The 13,479-nt window shown below is 46.5% G+C and overlaps 1 protein-coding gene across 10 annotated transcripts in view; it reads right to left on the bottom strand.

Annotated features, from left to right (window-relative positions):
* The window catches only part of CLYBL (citramalyl-CoA lyase), a 280,991-nt gene that overhangs the window by 44,720 nt on the left and 222,792 nt on the right, over positions 1-13,479 (bottom strand). The gene's annotated exons all lie outside the window — the stretch shown is intronic.

Here is a 13,479-nt window from a genome sequence, read left to right as displayed (position 1 = left end):
TCAAGCGATTCTCCTGCCTTAGCCTCCCGACTAGCTGGGATTACAGGTGCCTGCCACCATGCCTGGCTAATTTTTGTAGTTTTAGTAGAGATGGGGGTTTCACCATGTTGGCCAGGCTGGTCTCAAACTCCCAGCCTCAGGTGATCTGCCTGCCTTGGTCTCCCACAGTGCTGGGATTTTAGGCATGAGCCACAGCGCTCAGCCATCTTTCTCAGTACTGTTAACAACTGCCACGCTCAGAATTGTCTGTGGTTGTGGAATCTGCTAGCTCACAGCTCTTCCCACTTTTACTCTGTGTTTTCACAGCCTCAGAGGAGCAAAGTTAGAATTTCTGGTTTCTAGCAGGGCAGCAGGGAGCCGGGACAATCTGTGGGCAGAGGAATGGGAGTGGTGCCTGCTGTCTCCAAGGGGTCCCAGGGAATAGGTGGCAGAAGGATCCAGAGGAAAACTGAAAAATGCAATCACTCATCTGGTTGTTTTATGCACTTACGGCCAAACATCCAGATACTTGAAGGCATTTAGATAACAGAGGATGTGTCCTTTTTTGTGTGATTCCCAAGAGAAAACTTCCTGAATACCATGCCCAGATTCTGCCTGATGACCCTGGTCTGGTACATTTAAAACTTTTATCCAGAGGGATTAATCAAATGCAATCCACTGCACCAGGTGCTGGGGACAGGTGTGGGGGATAGGGAAACGATCCATAAATCACTCCCTGTTAAAGTCTGAGAATTTATCATCCACTTGTGGCGATGAAAGCCCCATGTAATGAGAAATGAAGTAACAGTTGGAGTCGGTGGAACAGATCCTGGGGCCCTTGGGACTTAGAAGCAGGGGACGGCACCTCAGGCTGAGAAGGGGGTTGCAGGAGGGGAGGCTGGGACTCGGGTGGCCTCTGAAGACTGAACAGGATTTCAGTAAGTGCAGAGGAGGTGAGAGAGCCAGAAATGGGCAAAGGGCAGCGGCAGGAACAGTAAGGGAACAGCAAGGCGATGATTTGTACATATGAGGCTATGGAGGGAGGGAGCTTGAACAGGGAGACAGACAAACAGGCAGATAGAGAGACAGGCAGACAATGGAGAGCCCCGAAGGGTAGGGGCAGCCCAGGGCTTAGAGACACAAGGGATGAGGCTCCATTCCATGGGGGAGAAAGGACCATGGTGGTGACAGGTCATGACTCGCAGCTCAGTTGAGAAGTATCTCTGAGAAGCTGCCCTGCAGCCCTGCCTGCCTTCGGGAGGATCCACCCTCAAGTTGGAGCGGGGGTGTCCCTGCTTATTCCACCTGCCCAAGAGTTCCATCCTTCGAAGGAGGGTCTGGAGCCCCAAAGCTACTCAATTTTGTCTTTGGAATGGGTGTCTGTACGTGGGTTTCTGATTTGGGGTCCTCAGTCCAGGGCACTGAAAGAGTTCCGGAAGCCCCACAGTAGTGGCACGCGGACCTACTCCCTGGCACGTGCCTTCTAATTGGTCTCGCTTAGCCCGTCCTCAGTGGGGAAGAGAAGGTAGCTGCCTTCCCCAACCGACTGGTACAAAGTACAGCCTGGAGCAAAGCTGCTCTCTCTCTCAACTCGCTATATTTATGTTTCCCCACTTCTCTGGGTTAGAGGAGGTAATTAACTGTTTTGGTTTAAAAGCCTCCTGCTGGGTCTCAGTCTGCGTGGGAGAATAAAAGTAAACAAGCAAAAGAGAACAGTGTCATCAAAGGACCTCGCACCTACCTTTCTTCATTATGAGGATGAAAACATGCCTTTTTCCACAGGTGCCATGAATTACCTGTGCAGGGCAGGGTCCGCGGGCCTTTCACTCTTTTTAATGGTAAATCAAGAGTGATTGGCTCATAATTTAATGGGGCAACTTTGCCATGGTTCCAGATACACATCAGATAACAGACACGTCACCTGTCTCTGGCCTGAGCAGTTTAGAGGGATATTCACAACGTCTTTCAGCCAGTGACTCCCTCTAGTTCTCCACTGACCTGATACACATTACTGGAAACCGATCCAAATTGTCCCCTTCACACAGATATCAAAAACCAATTTGTTAAAAAAAAATAAAAGCAAACTTTTTTTCGTTCTTGTGGAGGAAAACACTCATTTCCCTGCCCATCACCAATTTCTGCAGGTACGAGTTGGGCCCGCTTGTTTCTGAGGATGCCCTAAGGTGGGTTATGACGGACTCAGCTGTGCCCACGTTGTTGTGGGAGACTCCTGTCTGCATGCCAGCTGCTTCTACAACACTTCTCTAAGGTGCTGACATAAAGAATCTTGTCTCCATAAGTCGATTATAAAGTTTATTCATAGAAGTATAAATGTCTAATGACAAAACACACATAGCCTTGCAATTAAACAAACTGAGCTAATGCTAATTTCAGCCAGCGGCAGAAGCCGGTCCTTGACTTCTTGTCTTTTGGATGAAGCACTGCCTTGTGTGGCAGAGCAGCTTCCCAAACAAGGATTCTTTAGATTCAGCAGCATGCTAATTAGTCTCTTCCCGGAAGACACGAATGAAGAAATCAGGTAACACAATCAGCTATGTGAGGGCAGGAATAGAACACAAAGAAATACTTCTTGCAGGTACGTGATACTGCATCATTATTTTCACAGATTTTAAAAGTAGACAGGACTTTAAAACAAAAAGGAATAAAGAATATCTCCACACAGGCAGAGCTTGCTGTGAGCTGAGATTGTACCACTGCACTCCAGCCTGGGTGACAGAGCGAGACTCCGTCTCAAAAAAAAAAAAAATCTCCACACAATATTTGGTAATGTTGGTAATATCCATCAACATTCATAATGTTGGTTCCACCTTTGCGCATTTTCATTTCTGTTGCTTAAATATATACTGCGTCCTTTAGATCATTTATTTTATTTATTTATTTTGTAGAGTCAGGGTCTTGCTCTGCTGGCCCAGGCTGGAGTGCAGTGGCTATTCACAGGCACAATTAGAGTTCACTACAGCCTCGTGCTCCCCTATTTATTTGTATTTATTATTGGTTGTTTTGCTTCCTAATTATTTCCCAAAGGAAACTATAACTGAAAAATGGCTTTGTTTCTTTCAGGTGGCAAATGTATAGGGATTTTTCAGGGTAGTACTTTTCCATCCTATTCTTCGTCAATTTTATTTTCTTCCAAAATCAACAAGGAAAAGAAAAATATCATGTGGAAAAAACAGAAAACGGAGAAGAAGGACGGCCAGCAGGACACTTAATTTTTTTAAAAAAGGCAGACTGAGGATCACTGGAGAATGGCGACTGTTACAGCCAAGGGCCCCCCAGCAAGGACTAGCCCCCTCCCCTCCCCGGAGGCGGCTTTTCTTCGCAGCCTGTAGCGGTGTGCCACAGTTCCTCTGAAGATGTGTATCGTGGAGCAAGTGGCAGAGCCTGCGTCACGCCACCTCGCTCACAAACACTGGGAGCTTCCGATCTTCTATAATTAAATGTTTTCCTCGAGCAAATGCTACTAAAACAATGCCGTGGCTGGCGCCGCATTTGATTTCCATGGCGCTTTCCACCTTCTCCTCTTGCCAGCTCTTCACATCGACTGTCTCCGCAGCTTCATTCCTTCACTGGTGCCAGGCAGGCAGGCGCACTGCACAACCACTTGGGTTTTTCTTCCCTCTTTTTGCGCCCGGTAAATTTTCATAAAGCATTTAACGTGAGAACAAGCAGGTTAATTTCCCGTGCCGTTGAGCCAGGCGCCCTGCAACACTGCCATGTTTTGGCTTCTGAGTCAGAGGCCTCGGTCCCAGTGGCGAGAACTCTTGCCAGAGCTTTCTCTGTGCAGACACCAGGTGTGATTTAGCATAACAGATTGTGTGGACGCTCAACGGCTTCTCTAAACCGTGCGTCAGAACGAAATTGTATCCTTCATGCAAGATGAAGATGAAAGTCTCCTGGGCTGGAAGTTCTGCCAGGAAGGGCCTCTGGACATACAGGAAGTGGGAAAATCACCCCACTTTACAACACATGCCTAGTTTCAGGACCACTAATGTTCTCCTTCACAATATCAGTACCTGGTTAAAATCCCCCATCATATCACCACGCTGTTTTCCTCTGATGGTAGGTAGGCAATGAAGGATTTTTGAAAAATATACAAAGAGGATGGAAAAAATGGAATTGTAAGGCAATTTAAAACCTCATTGAATCTGGTCTTTGATACCTACTTAGTCAATGACTTGGGCCATGCATGAAACCCTGGTTGACAGTGACTTTGAACGCAGACGCGCTAGGTGTCAGCTCTCAGGCTATGGGGACGACTTTCAGGGAAGGAGCTGAGCTTTGTGGCTGCCACAGTGTAGACCCGAGATGAGAACGGCCTGTTTTCGAAGATGGCAAGATTAGTGTGCCTCGAGAGAAGGGCAGGCCTGAAGCTGAGACACAGGTCACCCCACGGGGAGAGTGACTGAAGTCACAAGAGGACACCGAAGATGATTTGAGGACAAGCTTAGCAAACACGACTGCCAGGATCACCAGTCTTTTTATCCAGACCGCTGCCAGGGGGATCGTAACACTTAGTGATGTACAGGCAGCTAACAGAGAGGACCAATGGTGTCCCAATGGTGTGCCAACACCAGGGGCTTAGGGATAAAATACATGTGCTCGGACGTTCAAAATCACCTGATAACGATGATGTCAATATATACACAGTCCTTTTCTAACTTTTCAAAGGGCTTTCATGCCTGTGATTTCATTTGCCCTCACAACAGTCCTGCAGTGTGGACAGCACAGATTTTATTATCCACATCTGCCTGAAGAACAGAGAGGTTAGGAGACTTCTCTGGAATCCAGACAACTAGGCAGCAGTTGAGCTAAGGCAGAACTCCCATCTCGGGCTCCCAATCTTGCATTTGTCTGCAGAAGCCCTCCTTACACCCTCGAGGGTCAGTGAGTTACCCGATAGCCTGTAATAAATGACTTTGTTTTCTGCTTACACTCAGTAAACTAAATTCTGTGGTTAGCTGCCAGCAGCCCCGGCCACTACCGCGACCACAGTGCACGTGCGTTCTGTCACCTGCCTTTTTTACTCAGCCACAGGTAGGGTATCTCTTTATGCAGGATGTGATCTACACAATCATTTGTAATGACTTCCAAGAATTCTATTGCATGGATAGGCCAATTCCCTATGGAGTAAGATTTAATTTTTTGGCCAGGCATGGTGGCTCATGCCTGTAATCTCAGCACTTTGGGAGGCCGAGGTGGGTGGATCACCTGAGGTCAGGAGTTCAAGACCAGCCTGGCCAAGAGGGTGAAACCCCATCTCTACTAAAAATACAAAAATTAGCCAGAAGTGGTGGTGCATGCCTGTAATGCATGCCTGTAATCCCAGCTACTTGGGAGGCTGAGGCAGGAGAATCACTTGAACCCAGGAGGCGGAGGTTGCAGTGAGCCAAGATCATGCCACTGCACTCCAGCCTGGGTGACAGAGCACAGCTCCATCTAAAATAATAATAATAATAATAATTTTTCCCCAGCAAACATATAATAATGTTTGCCATTAATATGTTCATTTCATTCAAGAAATATTTATCGAATATGCTTTATGTGCCAGCTACCATTTTACGTAATGGAGAGAGCTCCCTGCCTACATACAACTTATATTCCAGTCAGGAAAACAGCTAAGAAACAAGTAAGCCAATAAACAATTGTAGGCTGTGAAACTATGAAGACAGCAGAATTAACTAATGGGATAGGAGTGATGGGGGTGTAGTGCCTGAGACAGGGTGGCAAGACAGCAGCTTCTTTGGGGATGTGACAGTTGCCCCAATTGCTGAAAGATGATAAACCTAGCTGCAACAAATATCCCAGAACATTCATCTTAGAGTCCTTGTCTGACTCTTCCCTTACGACAAATCCCGGAAGTGGAAATGCCAGGCCAAATTACCTGCTCACTGAGGCTCCAAAGGAATGACCATGAGGCTCTAACTCTCACAGCCTCCTGCAAGCCATCCTGCTTCAAGTCCTCACTGTCTGATGGCTGCTGTGTACCAGAGAGGGACAGTCTCTTAACCTCACTGCGCCTCCGTTTCCTCATGTGAAAGATGGGGATAAGAATAGTGCTTGACTCGAGGGTTGGTGAGTATCGAAATCATGTAACGTAAATGGTTAATAAATGTTAGGTTAAAAAAATGCCCTTTTTTCCCCCCAGAGGGATAGGTTTTTGCTATGTTGCCCAGACTGGAGGGTAGCGGCTATTTATAAGCTCCATGACAGCTTGCTGCTGCCTCAAACTCCTGGGCTCAAGGGATCCTCCTGCTGCAGCCTCCAGAGTAGCCGGGACCACAGGCAGACACCACCGGGTCTGGCTAACATATCCCTGTTTTAACATGTAAACTAAAATTGCTGATTTTAGAAAAAGGGCTGTACAGATTTAAACTCCCATTTCCTTGTGCACACCCACTTGGGGTTGGTTCTGAGTTCATATTCGGTTGGCCCTGTTTTCAGTAACCAGATGTCCTTACACCAGCACTCTGACCACACTGAGGACCGGGAAGGTGGCTTGTAGCTCTCGTGTCCTTAATGCCTGACCAAAAGGAAAGAACAGGAAGCTGGTCTTTTGGCACTGGGGAGGAGTCCCAGAAGGGGCCAATCAACTCACAGACAATGAGAGGCAGCCTGTTCACTGATGGGGTTCAGGACACACTACCCCAAAATATACATTTGAGAAAACAGCAGAAGCAGGAAGGTCTTTCTCTCGCCCTTCCCCCGCCCTTCTCCCCAAAGCAGTCAAAAACTTTCATTCCAGAGGTGCCCTCTCTATACCTGAAGGAAAGCAACATCCTTATCTTTGAAGACACAGAGATGCCAAGAAGAACCTGAACAAACAGGCCTTGCTACATTCCCCTCGGTTTATTACTGTTAGGTCATGCCCCCCCTCGTCCAATCACACTTCCACACGACTGTCGACTTGCATCAAATCTAAGCATAAAAATACATAGGTGTTCCAGCTGGGCATGGGGGCTTACGCCTGTAATCCCAGCACTTAGGGAGGCCAAGGTGGGCAGATCACCTGAGGTCAGGAGTTGGAGACCAGCCTGGTCAACATGGTGAAACCCTATCTCTACTGAAAATACAAAAATTAGCCCTGGATGTGGTAGTGTGCCCCAGTAATCCTAGCTACTCAGGAGGCTGAGGCAGGAGAATCTCTTGAACCCAGGAGGTGGAGGTTGCAGTGAGCTGAGATCAAGCCAATGCACTCCAGCCTGGGCGACAAAGTGAGACCCTGTCTCAAGGGAGGGAAAAAAAAAGAAAAGAAAGAAAGAAAAAAATACATAGGTGTTCCTGTTTCTTTGGGTCTTATTTGGGAAGGCTCCCATGTTGTCACATAAAGCTTTAAGTAATGTGTCTGGCCGGGCGCAGTGGCTCACGTCTGTAATGCCAGCACTTTGGGAGGCTGAGGCAGGCAGATCACCTGAGGTCAGGAATTCAAGACCAGCCTGGCCAATATGGCGAAACCCTGTCTCTACTAAAACTATAAAAATCAGCCGGGTGAGGTGACACGCACCTGTACTTCCAGCGAACTCGGGAGGCTGAGGCAGGAGAATTGCTTGAACCCGGGAGGTGGAGGTTGCAGTGAGCTGAGACTGCGCCACTGCACTCCAGCCTGGGTGACAGGCTAAGACTGTCTACAAATAAATAAATAAATACATACATACATACAAAAAAGTAATGTGTGTGTTTTTCTCTTGTTAATCTTTCATTATAGGTACCTCAGTTATGAACCTGAAGATGGGTGAGGAAAATGTGTTACTTTTTCTCTCCTACGGCATCTAGTTTTAGACCTCCCATTTTGGATGAAATCAGATCTTAAAGATCTAGCGTCTACTTTCCTCTGAGCGCCGTGCTCTTCAGGTTGCTGAATTCTTCAGGAATCCAGGTAGGCCTAGTATGCTCTCCACCTCTCCATAAAAAATTACAAAGAGCAACCTGCTCAATGCTTTTGTTCCAAATTAGAAACCTTAAGTCCTGAAACAGTTTCTCAGCAGAAACACAGGCTATAGGTTGCAGATGGTCCTTCACTCACTGCAGTGTGAAAGTTCTTCATAATAGTATGAAATGTGACCACATTCCATTTCTTCTTCTGTCCATCTGCTGCTGTTATGGTTTAGGAGAGAGAAATGATTTTAAAAAGATATAAATCTGGACTGTGTGTAAGCTGATTTCTTTTTTTTTTTTTTTTTTTTTTGAGACAGAGTCTGACTCCGTCGCCCAGGCTGGAGTGCAGTGGCCAGATCTCAGCTCACTGCAAGCTCTGCCTCCTGGGTTCACACCATTCTCCTGCCTCAGCCTCCCGAGTAGCTGGGACTACAGGCACCCGCCACCACGCCTGGCTAGTTTTTTGTATTTTTTTTTTTTTTTTTTTTAGTAGAGATGGGGTTTCACCGTGTTAGCCAGGATGGTCTCGATCTCCTGACCTCATGATCTGCCCATCTCGGCCTCCCAAAGTGCTGGGATTACAGGCTTGAGCCACCGCGCCCGGCCTACAAGCTGATTTCTTAAACCATATTTAATATGTTTGGGCAACAAACACTACCTTGGTACTGTTTAATAAGAAGGCAGTAGGGAATAAGTTTTTCTGCTTTTTTTCATATGCATATGTAACCTTTTTTTTTTTTTTTTTTTTTTTTTTTGAGACAGGGTCTCACTCTGTCACCCAGGCTGGAGTGCAGTGGTACGATCACAGCTCACTGCAGCCTTGACCTCCTGGGCTCAGGTGATCCTACCACCTTCCAGGTAGCTGAGACTACAGGCGCATGCCACCAGGCCTGGCTAATTTTTTGTAGAGACAGGGTTTAGCCATATTGCCTAGGCTGGTCTCTAACTCTTGTGCCCAAGCGATTCCCCTGCCTCAAGCTCCCAAAGTGCTGGGGTTACAGGTGTGAGCCACTATACCCGGCCTTTTTGTTTTTGTTAAATTTATTTTTAATAGAGACAGGCTGTCGCTATGTTGCCCAGGCTGGCCTTGAACTCTTGGCCTCGAGTGATCCTCCCATCTCAGCCTCCCGAAGTAATGGGATTACAGGCATGAGCCACTGTGCCTGGCCTGCATATGTAACCTTTTTGAATGGAGGTAGTTATGATTAAGATGGGTGAATTGTTTTTTTGTTTTTGTTTTTTTTTTGAGACGGAGTCTTGCTCTGTCGCCCAGGCTGGGGTGCAGTGGCCGGATCTCAGCTCACTGCAAGCTCCGCCTCCCAGGTTTACGCCATTCTCCTACCTCAGCCTCCCGAGTAGCTGGGACTACAGGCGCCCGCCAACCCGCCCGGCTAGTTTTTTTGCATTTTTTAGTAGAGACGGGGTTTTACCGTGTTAGCCAGGATGGTCTCGATCTCCTGACCTTGTGATCCGCCCGTCTTGGCCTCCCAAAGTGCTGGGATTACAGGCTTGAGCCACCGCGCCCGGCCTAGATGGGTGAATTGTATATAGTGAATTTATTATTTTTTTTAAGGAAATGAGAGCAAGGGTTCAGGAGGAGAATTAAGGGATGAGGACCACAAGGAAAGAGTCCCCGAGGTCTCCTGGTGTCTCTGACCATTGCGGGGTTGTTAGTGTTGTTTCTATAACCAGATAGATGAGACAGACATTGAGGTTGGGACTGTGTTTGAAGCCCTCAGAGTTCCCAGCATGGGGTGGGGCAGAGTAGCTGCCCTACCTGGGAACTATATGCTCGTAAGATAGAGAATAGAAGGATGGTTACCAGAGGCTGGGAAGGGATGTGGGGAGTGGGGGTGGGTGGGTGGGGAAGTGGGGTTGGTTAATGAGTACAAAAAAAACCATATGTCATTAGAATGAATAAGAACAAGTATTTGATAGCACAGTAGGGAAACTATTTTTAATTGTACATTTAAAAATAACTAGAAGAGTATAACTGGATTGTTTGTAATACAAAGGATAAATGCTTGAAGGGGATGGATACCCTATTTTCCATGATGCGATTACTGCTTTTTGCATGCCTGAATCAAAGTATCTCATGTACCCCATAAATATATATATACCTACTATGGACCCACAAATTTTTTTTTTTTTTTTTTTTTTTTTTTTTGAGACGGAGTCTCGCTGTGTCGCCCAGGCTGGAGTGCAGTGGCCGGATCTCAGCTCATTGCAAGCTCCGCCTCCCGGGTTTTTACGCCATTCTCCTGCCTCAGCCTCCCGAGTAGCTGGGACTACAGGCGCCCACCACCTCGCCCGGCTAGTTTTTTGGATTTTTTAGTAGAGACGGGGTTTCACCATGTTAGCCAGGATGGTCTCGAACTCCTGACCTTGTGATCCGCCCGTCTCGGCCTCCCAAAGTGCTGGGATTACAGGCTTGAGCCACCGTGCCCGGCCCCACAAAAATTTTTTAAAAGATTAACTGGGGAGTCAGATGGAGAATCTGTTCCATGCCCCCACCACCAGCACTCTGATCTGTCTCTTGCCCATACCCACACCCAATGGTGTGTTACACATACACAGACACACAGACACACACACACATGCGCGCGCGAAGCATTATTTTCCCATGTCTGTCAGATTCGTATAACTAGGATTCTTTCTTGTATTTTGTAAACATGATCAGTAGGTTAGGTCCTGGAGTGAGAATCACAGAATCAGGGTCTTGGAGTTGGGAAGGGTCTTCATAGTTACTTCAGGAGCTCTGCCCAAGGCAAGAGCCCTGCCATCCTCTTGGCAAGTGATGATCTGTTTCTGTATAAACACAGCCACTGGATGGACCTTCAGATACATGAGTGTGGTCCATATGTTTCCCTGGGTCTTCTGTCTTTGAACCCTCCTACTTCTGATCATTATCTCTCTGAAACCCTCTGATACACTTTCAACATCCTCTGCCCTCTTGAGTTGCCCTGCTCTGGACATACTCAGGTTTGGTGATGCCCCTTCTAAACTCTGAGCGGGCACTCCCACTGCTCTTCCAGACGCTATGCCCCGCCCGTAAGTGCATTAATTCCTGGCTGGCTGGCTGGCTACACTGTTGACTCACATGGAGACTGGTAAAAATGTTTAGTTGATTACAAATACAACTCTTCATCTGCTCAATATGCTTAACAATATGGCCTTTAGTGTAGTCTTCTCAAATCTAACCTTTCTTAATACCAGTTGCTCAGTTTTCCAAAAGGCTTTTGAGAATGTGAAATGTTTGTCAATTTATAGTAATATGGGAAGATTACAATATTTAACAAAAGCCAGTGTTAGCATTCTTCTAAAGCTGAAAAACAATACATGGATTGAGAATTTTTCAGCAACCCATTTTTATGTGCCTTGAAAAATATGCCACACATGGTAGCATTCCTGAGATAAAAATTGTAGGCATTGGGGCCTTAGTTTCTACAAATGCAAGATAAACTCTAAGGTTCTGTCTGGCTTTAACATCCAACATTCTCTGTATAACCCTCCACTGATCAGTTGTCTCAAGAGAACCCCCCTCCTCCAAAGAGTAGAGATACTCACCTTTGTTAATTCTTTTTGAATAAAAATAACATATTGCTGGCCTAATATTTCAACTTACTATGCATTTTATGGTAGGAAAACGCAAAATATCTAATGTTTTGAGTATTCCTTAGTTTTAAATATAAAAGTTTTCAATCTTTGTCATTTTTGATAAAAAGTATGTTTTAAACAGTTAACTGAAACTTAGTATTTACCTTTATAAATACATCTAATATATAATTACTTACACATATTTGAAGAACAGATAAAACCTATCATTTTTAAACTGTATTAAAGAAGCATTCACAGATATAAAAGCATTGGGATTTTGAGAACTTAAAACCACTTGACAGAGAGGAGGAAAAATCAGAGATATCATGTAAAAAATAATATTTGTAATATACAAAAACGTTTCTCATTTATGGTTAAGAAGCTTAGTACGTGTTTTGGTATGCAGAGATTTCTGTCTTTACTCTTCTTGGGGATATCTGCTTTATTTGGTTCAATGGGTGGGTGGTGGGGCTTGGACATGTGTTTCTTTTTTTTTTTTTTTTTTTTTTGAGACAGAGTCTCGCTGTGTCGCCCAGGCTGGAGTGCAGTGTAGCCAGGATGGTCTCGATCTCCTGACCTCGTGATCCGCCCGCCTTGGCCTCCCAAAGTGCTGGGATTACATGGACACGCGTTTCTAAAGGCTCCCCTCGTGACCCTGCTGGACTGCCAGGGTTGAAAAGCTGCTGCGCTGGTGCACACATAAATGCCTCACCTGCTGGATAAGCAGTGCCAAGGCACGGAGAAGAAAGGCCTTCCTGAGAAGAGGAACTCAGCAGCCCCTTGAGCACGTGCCATGAATCCTCAAAGAGCATTTCCCCATCACACACATCTCCACGAGGTAGCTCCATTTTGCTAGGTGACATTTCTACTTGCAATGCTACTGGCGAATACTATGGCTGAAGCAAGCTGAAATCATGATAACTTTTGCTCTTGGTCCGTGAGACCCTTTTTTAAACATTTTATTTTATTTTTGAGACAGGGTCTGGCTCTGTCACCCAGGCTGGAGTACAGTGGTGCAGTTATGGCGCTCACTGCAGCTTCGACTTTCCAGGCCCAAGCAATCCACACACCTTAGCCCCACAATTAGTTGAGGGTACAGATGTGTGCCACCATACCTGGTTAATTTTTCTTTACTTTTTGTATAGACAGGATCTCACTGTGTTGCCCAGGCTGGTCACAAACTCCTGGGCTCAAGCGATCCTCCTGTCTTGGCCTCCCAGAGTGCTGGGATTACAGATGTGAGCCACCACACCTGGCCCTGACCCTTATTTTTCCAGTTCCCACCTGTGCGCTGAAGGGAAGAATCCTATGAGAGCTGAGCAGGAAGAGAATGATATGCATTAAGTGGGCCGACATTAAGAGGCCGACTCTCCTTTTACAACTAAGCAAGGACCACAGAAATGAAATAATCTCTCTAGCACCAGTATCTTGGAAGAATTTAATGATTTAAGTGGCATTGTTTTCTGACTATAAAAGCTATATATACTTTTTATAGAAGAAGCTTAAACATAGGAAAGTGCATATAAGTATTTTAACAGATCCCTATAATCCGTCGCACTGTGGCACCGTGGCATCACCACGCGGAGCCATGAAACTGGGACTCTGTCCTCTGAATTGGTAGTCACTAGACACTGTGACAGTGGTTAAGTCCATTCTTCACACACTTGCATTTGGCGCGGGCCTATTTCCTCCTGGCCCTACCTCCTACCTTACTGCAGTGTAGCTTCTGAAAGGTTACAAACTCCCTCACGCCAGCAGCCACTCCCTGGAACGCTGTCCGCTCTGTGTGCTGGAACCGATGCTTGGCTTTGTTCCGCTATGGTGTCACCACTCTCTCCAGGGGAAGAAACGCCTCGCTTCCCTGTATGCAGGGCCGGGGTAGAGGGAGACGTCCTCCAGATCTGTGTCTCTGTCCTCGCTCCCCTCACCAACTAACGCTCCTCCTGGCAGAGTCCACACTGTCTGATTGTGTCAGCCTTTCAAGTCCCCCCCATACTCACAGCTGGAAGC

Source organism: Macaca mulatta, chromosome 17 (genome assembly GCF_049350105.2).
Source record: "Macaca mulatta isolate MMU2019108-1 chromosome 17, T2T-MMU8v2.0, whole genome shotgun sequence".
NCBI classification, from domain to species: Eukaryota; Metazoa; Chordata; class Mammalia; order Primates; family Cercopithecidae; genus Macaca; species Macaca mulatta.
This window is presented reverse-complemented; position numbering and strand designations above follow the sequence as displayed.